The following is a 10713-nucleotide window of genomic DNA, read 5'->3' on the forward strand; positions in this document are numbered from 1 at the left end:
CATAAGAATATGCTCCAGGTGAAGGCAGAGGAACACAAAAGCAAGTGGAAAGGCAATGTTATATGACAAATAAGATGGATACAGAAAAAGGTAAGGAAATAAGCCCTTTGATACAAATAAATGGTTTAGCCATTAGTATATTTCAGTAGGTCCGTGCAGATTTTGCAATTTCTGCAAACATTACTGTCAGTTACATTGATTAGCTTCAAATTCTGAGAGTCAATCTCTGAAATAAGACTAAAATAATAATTTTCCAGCCTGGATTTCAGGCATAATGTAAGAATAAATTTAAAGTAATGTAACAATTTTAGATGGAAGTGATAATTAAAAGTGTTTTTTTTTAGAAATAAAGGACATGCATTTCAAGGTAAAGCATTTAATTTGATATTTTAGACCAAACTTGCATTTTTCACATAGAGTAAGAATACTTTGGAGATCCAACTGTGTCAATCTTTGTTCTGGTGCTTTTAATACACCTACTAAGTATTTCTTATTAAAAAGTTTTGCATGTATCACCAGTTCCTTGGTAGCTTTCTGGTTGAAAATGAACATGTTAATGATGTGTTTTAAAATATATTATGTTAATTGTCATATCACGTAGAGAAAAATCTATGATTTCTTTTTTTTTTAAGTGAGAAAGGATTATAATTTAATTTTGTCTTCTGTTCATCATTATCCTGGTCTAAGGTTCATCGTTAATGTTAAAGAAAGTAGGAAACTTGTGGTATGTTTGAATACTGTTAGGAAAATCAACACAGTGTGCCATATGCATTCACATTTGTATTTGATCCTCTATGTGACAGCTAGAACAATCTGGTTTGTCTGTAAAGTTAGCACATATAATTAAAGCGCATGTGGGATAAATTTTCATAATGCTGCATGGGGCTTCAGCCTTGCATCTGTCATTAAAGTCATTAGAAGCAGAATTGCTAACGCCTTTTGTTACTCTCTGACATTTTATTCCATGTGAAGCATAAAAAAAGAAGCAACACACTGTTACTATTTTCTTTTTCAATTAAATAGTTTGTATGCGGGTTACATTTGAGCCTTGAAGATGACAGATCCTATTCTTACAGGTAACAGCATTCCAATTTGACTCATTATATACAAATACGCACATATACACTCTGCAGATTCAAAATTATATGTCTTCAAAAATAAACCTCTTTTATGTAAATGTCCAATTTATAGATATTCATTCAAGAATTCCAAACAACTTCCGATGCTTCCCCTAGAATCAGAAGCACTTAACATTTGAATTCAAATTATGCTCTTTGTATACTTTGTTTTTAAAATGTCTGTGTAGATTGAATTTTAAAGGAGTAATAGAATATTTAACAATAAAACTGCTTTTCCCATTTTAATGTTGATAGTAATTGAGCATGGTACATTCTTTGCAGGGTCTAAATTACAACCTGAAAATACATGAGTTATTTTGGCTTAGTAGGGTACCAGTTATTTCATTAACCTTATGTTTTATTACATTATTTAGAATCTGACAGAGCTGCACTCCAGTCTCTATCTACATGACCTTAACTATTTGAGGCTTCAGTTTGCTCATTGGTGAAACGGCAACCTCATTGGTTAGTCATAAGAATTAAAGGAAAGAATACAGAAGCACTTCACCTTACGTTTATCACAGAACTAGGACTCAATGCATAGTGATTAATATTAATATTTTTGTCAATTATAATTTGGTATTATTATATGTTAATGCTAAAATCCATATAACCCCTGATCCCCTGAAATGTGAAGGACCTTACTGATATTGTGACAAAAGAGGACAAAAGTGGGAACTGTCAGAGAGGTGTCTTCCCAGATTATACTACAACTGGTTTCATGTGACTTAAACCACACTAATAATTAAGTAAGTTTAGGGAATTTGCAAAAAAATTGATGCTGTGTACTAATGCAATGTTTTAGCAGAATTTAAGATGTGAAGACCTTTTCTAAGTGGCTTAATTTGTCCATACAAAGAATAATAGAAAAACTGTTACATTTCTGAATAAACTGTGGATAATTATAACAAGGCAAGAACAATTTAGTGAGAGCAAGTAATCCATTAATTAGGACCAAAAAGCTGAATAAAATCTTAAGTGTCTGATTTAAAACCCCTCTACAATGTCCCCTCCTATAATCTGCCTCTTAAATACTTTTACAGCTTCATCTTTGGCTGTCTCCATTCACTTTGCAAATAATTCAGTTGCTATTCTGCTTGTATATACTAATTTATCTTTCTAAAATGACCACTTTTTTTATTTTCTACCTGGCAAACATAAGGTAATTCTTGAAGACTAAGTTCAAATCCCATCCATTCTTTAAGCTTTTTCTGAGATCAAGAACATATCAAGAAATAGTAACCACTGTTTCCTTATGTCTCCCATTGTTCCCTAAATACAGGACTGCCAACACACCTGTGAAATTTTACCACATATACTCATTTATAAATCTGTCTCCACCTTGAATTTAGGTTCTTCAGTATAAGAGTTTTGTCATCATTTGTATGTTAACTTTCAAGGTGGAAAAAGATGCTCATTGACTAATGATGACTTGCCAATTAATGTCTCTCTAATTTCATGACTAAAGGCTGATTCAGTTGCAGTAGTCTTAAGAGTTTCCAGGAACAGAGTCAATTTACTATAACTTGACTACATTGTTTAGGTTGAGGATGTTCAACAAGGTATAGATCATGGATACAAATAAAGCAGTGCATTATAAAGATAATATGTACAGTTTGGATTGTCATGTAGCAGTGCTGCTCTAAGGAGTAGAGATAAGGGGTAAACCATGTTTAATGGTTTGATTTAATTGACTTATACACTGGAAAATTCACTTCTCTCAATGAGATCAGGAGAGGTCAGATCCCTAGACTGTTCTGCAGGCAAATGGCTAACATTTAATTTATATCAACCAATAATTAGCATACACTCCATAGCAAGCAACTTAAGCTGATTACAGACTTTCCTTCTTGATGATAGAGTTCCATACAAAAATATACCATAGGGAAAAGGGGTCATAGAAATCATCTACCACCTTCAACCTTTCTTTTTCTTTTTTCTTAAATCAGTTTATTGATGAGTTGACATATAATCGATTCCATATACTTAGAGTCCTCAATTCAGTAAGTTTTAATAACTGCATACACCTATGAAGCCATCACCATGATAAAAATAATAAACATTTCCACTACCTCCAAAAGCTTCAATATACCCTACTGTAATCCTGTCCCACTACCTCTCATTTTCCTCATTGATTTTTTTTGTCACTATTCATTTGCATGTTCTACAGTTTTATATGAATATAATCATACTTTATGAAATAATTTTGTCAGGCTTCTTTCACTCAGCAAAACTATTAAGAGATTCATCCATATTTTGGTGTGATGTTGTTCTTGTCATGCATTTTACTTTTAAACATGCACTACATTGTGTTTTTTGTTTAAATAATCAAATATCTTTCAAGAGATTTAAAGAACAAGAAAAACATGATATATTTATCAATGTAGTTAAGTTTTGGGATCTACATTTTGTAGAGTCCTATCTTATGCCATTTTTATTCTGTCTAAAGAAGTCCTTTTAACATTTCTTATAGCATGGGACTGGGACTCCTGGTGAAGAATTCTTTCAAAGCTTGTGTATCTGAAAAAAAAGGGGGGTTTGTCCCATATATTTAAAATATATGCTAGCCGGGTATAGAATTCTAAATTCACATCTTTCTTATCCATCAGAATTTTTCTGCCAGAACTTTCAGACAGAACTTCTGTCTCCTTTGTTGTATTGTTTCTGATAAGAAATACACTAGAATCCTGAAGTTTCCTAACATTTTTCTCCCTGTTGCTACTTTTAACATTTTTTTCTTCATTATTCATTTGGACTTGTGTTTTTCTTAATCTTCCTTGTGGTTGGAATTCATTGAACTTTTTGCATTGGTTTCTACCAAATTCAAAAGGTTTTCAGACGTTATTTCTTAAATATGCTTTTGTTCTCTCTCTCTGGGGACTCAAATTATACATACATTAGGTTGTTTAAGGTTGTCCCAAAGTTCATTTATGACTTTTAAATTATTGGTTCTTTTTTTTTTTTCTGTGTTTCATGTTTGTTATCTTCAAATTCATTAATCTTTCTTTCATACTGAAACATTAGCAATTATCTTGTTGAGCATGTTTTACATTTAAAAAATTTTAATGTTTATTTATTTTTGAGACAGAGAGAGAGACAGATTGCAAGCAAAGGAGGGGCAGAGAGAGAGAGAGAGAGAGAGAGAGACAGAGAGGGAGGGAGACCCAGAATCCAAAACATGCTCCAGGCTCTGCGATGTCAGCACAGAGCCCAACACAGGGCTCAAACTCATGAGAGCGTGTTTTACATTTTAGATACTATAATTTTCAACTCTACAAATTTGAATGGATCATTTTTAAAGCTTCTATATTTCTGTATAACTAACGGGACAACAGGAACACAGTTTGGATAAGTGTTTTTAAAGGCCTTGTCTGCTAATTCTAGCATCTATGTCACTTCTTGGTTGGCTTTAGCTGGTTGCTATTTCTTCTCTTATGGGTCATAGTCTTCTGCCTCTTATCATCCTTACTGATTTTTGACTAAGTACTAGACATTGTGAATTTCACATTGTTGTGTGCTGGATATTTTTATATTCATAAATATTCATGAGATTTATTCTGGGATGCAGCTAAATTACTTAGAAACAATTTGATCCATTTGTATCTCTGTGATTAAGATCTGTTAGGTAGGACCAGAAGAGCATTTAATACAGGGTTTATTATTCCCCACTACTGAGGGAAGGCCCTTCTGAGTACTCTACCCAACACCCTGTTAATATTGATACTTTCCAGACTGAGGACAGGCTTGGAACAGACACATCACAGATATGTATTACCCAGCTTTAGGTAATTTCCTCATGTGCATGGGATTGAAAATACTCAGATGAATATTCAAGGAGACCCTGTTAGATTTGTAGTTCTCTATGCAGCTCTCTTTTTTAGTTTTCTATCCTACAAACTTAAGCTGGCTTTGTTGCCCCAGATTTTCAGTTCTGTTTTATGAACTCAGGCATCTGCCTGGATCTAGAGGAATTCCCTATTACGATGTGATAGCCTGGAAACACTCTCAAGGCAGTAAACTGGAGCACTCATAAGGCTGACCTTATTTCTCAGGAATTATTGATTGCCCCTCATTGCCTGATGCCCAGTGTCTTGAAAAACATTGTTTCAAATATTGTGTGTGTGAGTGCAGATATGTGTGTATTTTAAGTGTGTAGGGATGGATAAATCTAGTCCCTGTTACTACCTTGGCAGGAAGAAGAAGACCAATCACAACCATTAAACCAGCTCATTACATGTATATTCAAAGTTTGGTAAAGCCAGCTGCAGACACATCAGTTCTGTTGTCAGTAATCACTCAAATAGAATCGGTTTCATGCAAACCTTGACTTTACCTCTGATTTCTTACTTTAGTACTTACTTTTAGAATGACTAATTTTCTTTTTTCTGTCTTGGTAATCTAGATACTCTTAAACTTTATTTAAAATAATTTTTCCAGCAATTTCTGCTCCTGTCTACCTCAGATAGTTTACCCCAGAGGAGTACACAATGTTCTGCTTATATAGCACCCTCTTGATCTTCCTGAGAAATGTTAGCATATTATGCATTCCAATATTCTCACTTTACACACAAAGAGAGAGAGAAGTGGGGAGAAAAAGAGAGACAGAGAGGAGAGAGAGAAGAAAGGAGAGACGGACAAATAAAAAACAACCATCCAGAACAAATGGTTGGCTCCATCTACCCTACAAAGACATTTTAGTTTTAAGAAATAATTGTTTTTCTTTGTCTTGTTGCTGCTTATCTTTAATTACATCATGCTCAGTTTCCATTTGATGAGATGCAGGTCAAAGATTTTGATTCTCTTGTTAAATGGTTGGCTCACAATATCCAAAGTGACAGAATTTGCCATGATATATTAAAGGGAGAAAGTTTAAGCATTCAAAGACAGAACAACGCTCCTCATAAATTGCTCAGTTCTTAGGTCCTTTATCATTCACAAATTAGAATTTGAGATAAGAATAAAATGACAGTATGTTACTTCTGAGTAGGGATCTTAAGGCACCTAAAAACTTCAGGCTCTTAGTATTACTGTTGCTTTTTGGATAAGAGCCATCCCTACATCAAAATTCAAAAGAGATGGTATATTAGGGGAAATCAATGTTTATTAAAAACTTACTATGCCTTACTATACTCCTTACTATACATTCTACATTGTTTGCACAGATTTTTATTTCCACATGAATCTTAATAACCAGTTAGTAGTTCTTACATTTTACTGATGAGGTTTAGAATTATTATGTATTCAACAAATATTTATTGACTACTTATCAAATCCAAGGCACTGTGTTAGACTTTAGAAAATGAAGATCACCTAAAATAAATGCATGGTGTATAAATAATTCCTGAATTTGAACCCATAATAAATGTGGGTAATGGAGCCTGTCACAACTGCTTACCTCTGCAATTGTAATATGAAAGCAGCCAGGGATAATATACAAACAAATGAGTGTGACCATTTTTTCCAATAAAACTTTATTTAAAACAAAAATACGCAGTGGACTTCCTTGAGTCACTTTTTGCTGAGCCCTGTACTTGACAGAACTGCAACATGGCAGGTTTCAAATGAACATAAAGGAACGAGGTAAATCACAATTGCATGACACCATCCCCACTAAGAATATTCTAAGTAACTAAATGTTTTGTTTTGTTTTTTTGCAGAGTTTAAAAGAGCTTGTGAACAGTAAAACCTTTCTCTCATAAAATGTTATGTTTCCTCTGGATTTCAATGTAAAAACATTTATTTTTATATAGTTATAGGTAAGATAGAGATGATACAGATGTAGATAGATAACATATTTCTTAGTAAAGAACCGAGTTCAGAGATTATGAGGAAAAATAATTATAAAGTTCAAGAAAAGCTGTCAGAAACAGATAAAGTTAAAAAAATACTATATTTGAGAACTCTGTTTAAGGTCCACTCCACTCATTACTATTCATTATAGCTCCTCATTGCTGTATCTGGCCTCAGCCTGACTTTTCATTTCTGTATGTGTTTCAAAATTCCAAAAAATGATGTCAGAAAAATGTTCAGCTTATGAATAGTTTCCATTTTCTTAAATCACTTCTAAATAAAAGTCTATTTCCCAGAACTTACACACACACACACACACACACACACACACACACACACACTTTAACCTCACTACTGTTGGTAGATGAAAGTGCTTATTAACATATTAAAAATGATTTCAAGTCCAATCTCATAGTCAAAACTTTATAGAAATGTCAAACTATGTATTCGCTCTTCCTCAAGGTTGTGGTGCTGTTATTTGTCCAACATTTCTTCTCTTTTTCTATAAGCCTTAATGAGGCACTAAACAAAATGCTAGGGTACTGGCACAGTTCCACAGACTATTTAATTCTAGTTAGAAGATTTAAGTTTAATTGGCAGAACAAATGTATATTAGAAAATAAAAAGTTGAAAAGAACCTAAATGTTGAAAAATTGTCTAGGAGTGCATAAAATATTACTTGCCAGTTAAAATTCATAGATAATTATGTTGAAACAGGTTCTGGAAGCAAATCTGTTAATAATAAATAAAAAATGTCATATTCAAATTATGAATAAATCTGAACTAGCTAACTACATCTGGTATGTAGGCTTAGAAGGGATAGTACTGATAAATAGGCATACTCATGATACTAGATAACTCCTACTAAATATGTATGTAGGTATATATATTATTTATTTATTATTCTTAATGTTTATTTATTTTTGACAGACAGAGAGAGAGAGAGAGAGTACGAGCTGGGGAGGGGCAGATAGAGAGGGAGACAGATGATCTGAAGCAGGTTCCAAGCTGTCAGCACAGAGCCCTATTCAGGGCTTGAACTCAAAACCTGTGAGATCATGACCTGAGAGAAATCAAGAGTTAGCTGCTTAACTGAGCTGCCCAGGTGCCTCTTAAATATGTATTTAATAAATGGATGTTTTCATGAAATTATGAACAAAAGCACTTATGCAGAACACAGGGGTATCAGAGAAACTCCTCAGCTAGAAGGTGAACCCATGTAAGAAGCTATATTTGTTTTCTATTGTCTTCAATGAATTATCACAAATTTAGTAGATCAAATTAAACCAATTTCATTTTCTTTTTTTTTTTTTTTTAATTTTTTTTTCAACGTTTATTTATTTTGGGGACAGAGAGAGACAGAGCATGAACGGGGGAGGGGCAGAGAGAGAGGGAGACACAGAATCGGAAACAGGCTCCAGGCTCCGAGCCATTAGCCCAGAGCCCGACGCGGGGCTCGAACTCACGGACCGCGAGATCGTGACCTGGCCGAAGTCGGACGCTTAACCGACTGCGCCACCCAGGCGCCCCAACCAATTTCATTTTCTTACAGTTCTCTAGTATAAAAGTCTGACATACGTCTCACTAAACTAATCAAGGGGTCAGCACTGCTGTATTCTTTCTGGAGGCTCTAGAAGAAAATTCATTCCAATGCCCTTGTCACCTTTCAGAGGCTGCTCACATTCCTTGGCTCCTGGTCCCTTTTCTCCACTTTCAAAGCCAGTAATATTACATCTCACTGGTGCTTCCTCCATAGTTCACACTTCCCTCTGACTCTGTCACCCTTTTCCATTTCTAATGACCCTGTGATGACACTGGGCTTTTTTAGAAAAAACAGGATAATCTCTTTAAGGTCAGGTGATTGGCTACCTTAATTTCATCTGTAATTTTAATTTCCACTTGCCATAACATAACATATTCACAGGTTTCAGGAATTAGGATATAGACGTCATTGGGAGGCCAGTATTCTGAGTACCACAGCAGAGAAGAGAGTTCTAAAGGGGCAGGATAAGGAGTAGGGTAAAGAGTAAAGGTAATTTCTAAAGTAATATTGGGTTCTGCATAAGAAATAGGAGTAGAGGTGAGAGAGATGAGATTCATTTATTTGTTTATTTTTTAAATTAGGAGAATCTAGAGCTCATTTTTATGTGAATAGGAATGATGTAGCAGAAAGGGAGCAATAGATAAAAGAGAAGGACATCACAAGGGTGCCTGGGTGGCTGTCAGTTAAGTGTCTGACTTTGGCTCAGGTCATGATCTCACAGTTCGATTCGAGCCCCGCATCTGGCTCTGTGCTGACAGCTCAGAGCCTGGAACCTGCTTCAGATTCTGTGTCTCCCTCTCTCTCCTTGCCCCTCCCCCACCAGTGCTCTGTCTCTCTGTCTTTCAAAAATAAATAAATGTTAAAAAAATTAAATAGAAAGAAAGAAACAAAGAAAGAAAAAGGCCACATCAGTGACACAGTCCTTGAGATTTCCAGAGTCAAATCTGGTCACAAATGGAAAAGCTCAGTTTTGAAGGAAGCAGATAAACACCATTCATATTAGGAAGAGAGAGAGAGAGAGAGAGATAGGGAGGGAGAGAGAGAGAGAAAGAGAGAGAGAGAAAAGAAAGAGAGAGAGAGGGAGAAAGAAAGAAAGAAAGAAAGAAAGAAAGAAAGAAAGAAAGAAAGAAAGAAAAAGAAAGAAAGACAAAGGAAGGAAGGAAGGAAGGAAGAAGGAAAAAGAAAATGAAAGAAATGAAAGAAGTAAAGAAATGAAAGAAATGAAAGGACATGCCATAGAGGTAGTATAGCATAACAATTCAGAGCATAGACTGAAACTAAGTCACTTCCTGTACTGCCAACATGACTTAGTTCATCAGCTGTAAAATGGTTCTAAAAACATTATATATGTCATGGGTTAGTTATGGAAATTATGTATGTCAAAGCATGGCGCAGAGCAAAGTAAGCACAACATTGTGAATGAATTTTATTACTGTTTATTATAAGTAGGAAGTAAAATATACTATGTTAGTACCATTGAATAATCAGGCAATTTTGACTATTTGACTTTAGTAGAACCCTATAACTATATTTTCTCATTATTCTCCACCATCATTTAGCTATTGAGATATAGATGCTGAATGGGTGAATAGTTTTATACAGTCTGAGTTTGTTTGTTTACTTGCATTCCCAGGTAAATGATTTGAAGTTTTCATGGAAGAGGGCCATGTAAATGTTGGAAAATGTAATACAACTAGATAAGATGAAAACTGAAGATATTAATGCAACAATTGATAGTGAAGAAAACAGTAGGGTTTCAAATAGGTATTGATCAGATAAAAGAATTGGCAGTGTGAATGTATATAATCTAGAAGGGTATGATATAGTGAGAAATGTATATAATCTAGAAGGGTATGATATGGTGAGAAATGAGAATAACTGTAGCAATGAAATACTGGAGTGGCACAAGTACTGTCGAGATTATGATCGAAGGAAAAATGACTATTGGAATAGATTGTTGCAGGTGAGGAGGCAGACAATCTGAAAAAAGGAAAAGTGTTAGGCACATATGCGTATGTAGTGATATATACATGAATTATGATAAGACAAAGAATAAAAGAAGTAATGCAGGTGGTAGAAGCATTAATAAATGAGGGGAAAGAATCTAAAGACAGCTACAAGGAAAGGTAGTAGCATAATTATGATGTTACAAATGTCAGGGAAATTTGGTGTTTTTGAGGAAGAAGGGAGATGAGTGCTCTGGAAGTAAGTATGGGCTTTATGGACACTGGAGGCAGACACAATTTCATCGATAAAACAGAA

The 10713-nt window shown here is 34.5% G+C and overlaps 1 long non-coding RNA gene across 1 annotated transcript; it reads left to right on the plus strand.

The window, feature by feature from the left end:
• The first annotated feature begins 342 nt into the window (after positions 1 to 342).
• LOC123588351 lies at positions 343 to 10280 on the plus strand. Its single transcript, XR_006707816.1, has 3 exons — positions 343 to 367; positions 1024 to 1076; positions 10085 to 10280. It is a non-coding gene; the product is annotated as an uncharacterized LOC123588351 (long non-coding RNA).
• Positions 10281 to 10713: the final 433 nt, after the last annotated feature.

This window comes from Leopardus geoffroyi, chromosome D3 (assembly GCF_018350155.1).
Source record: "Leopardus geoffroyi isolate Oge1 chromosome D3, O.geoffroyi_Oge1_pat1.0, whole genome shotgun sequence".
NCBI classification, from domain to species: Eukaryota; Metazoa; Chordata; class Mammalia; order Carnivora; family Felidae; genus Leopardus; species Leopardus geoffroyi.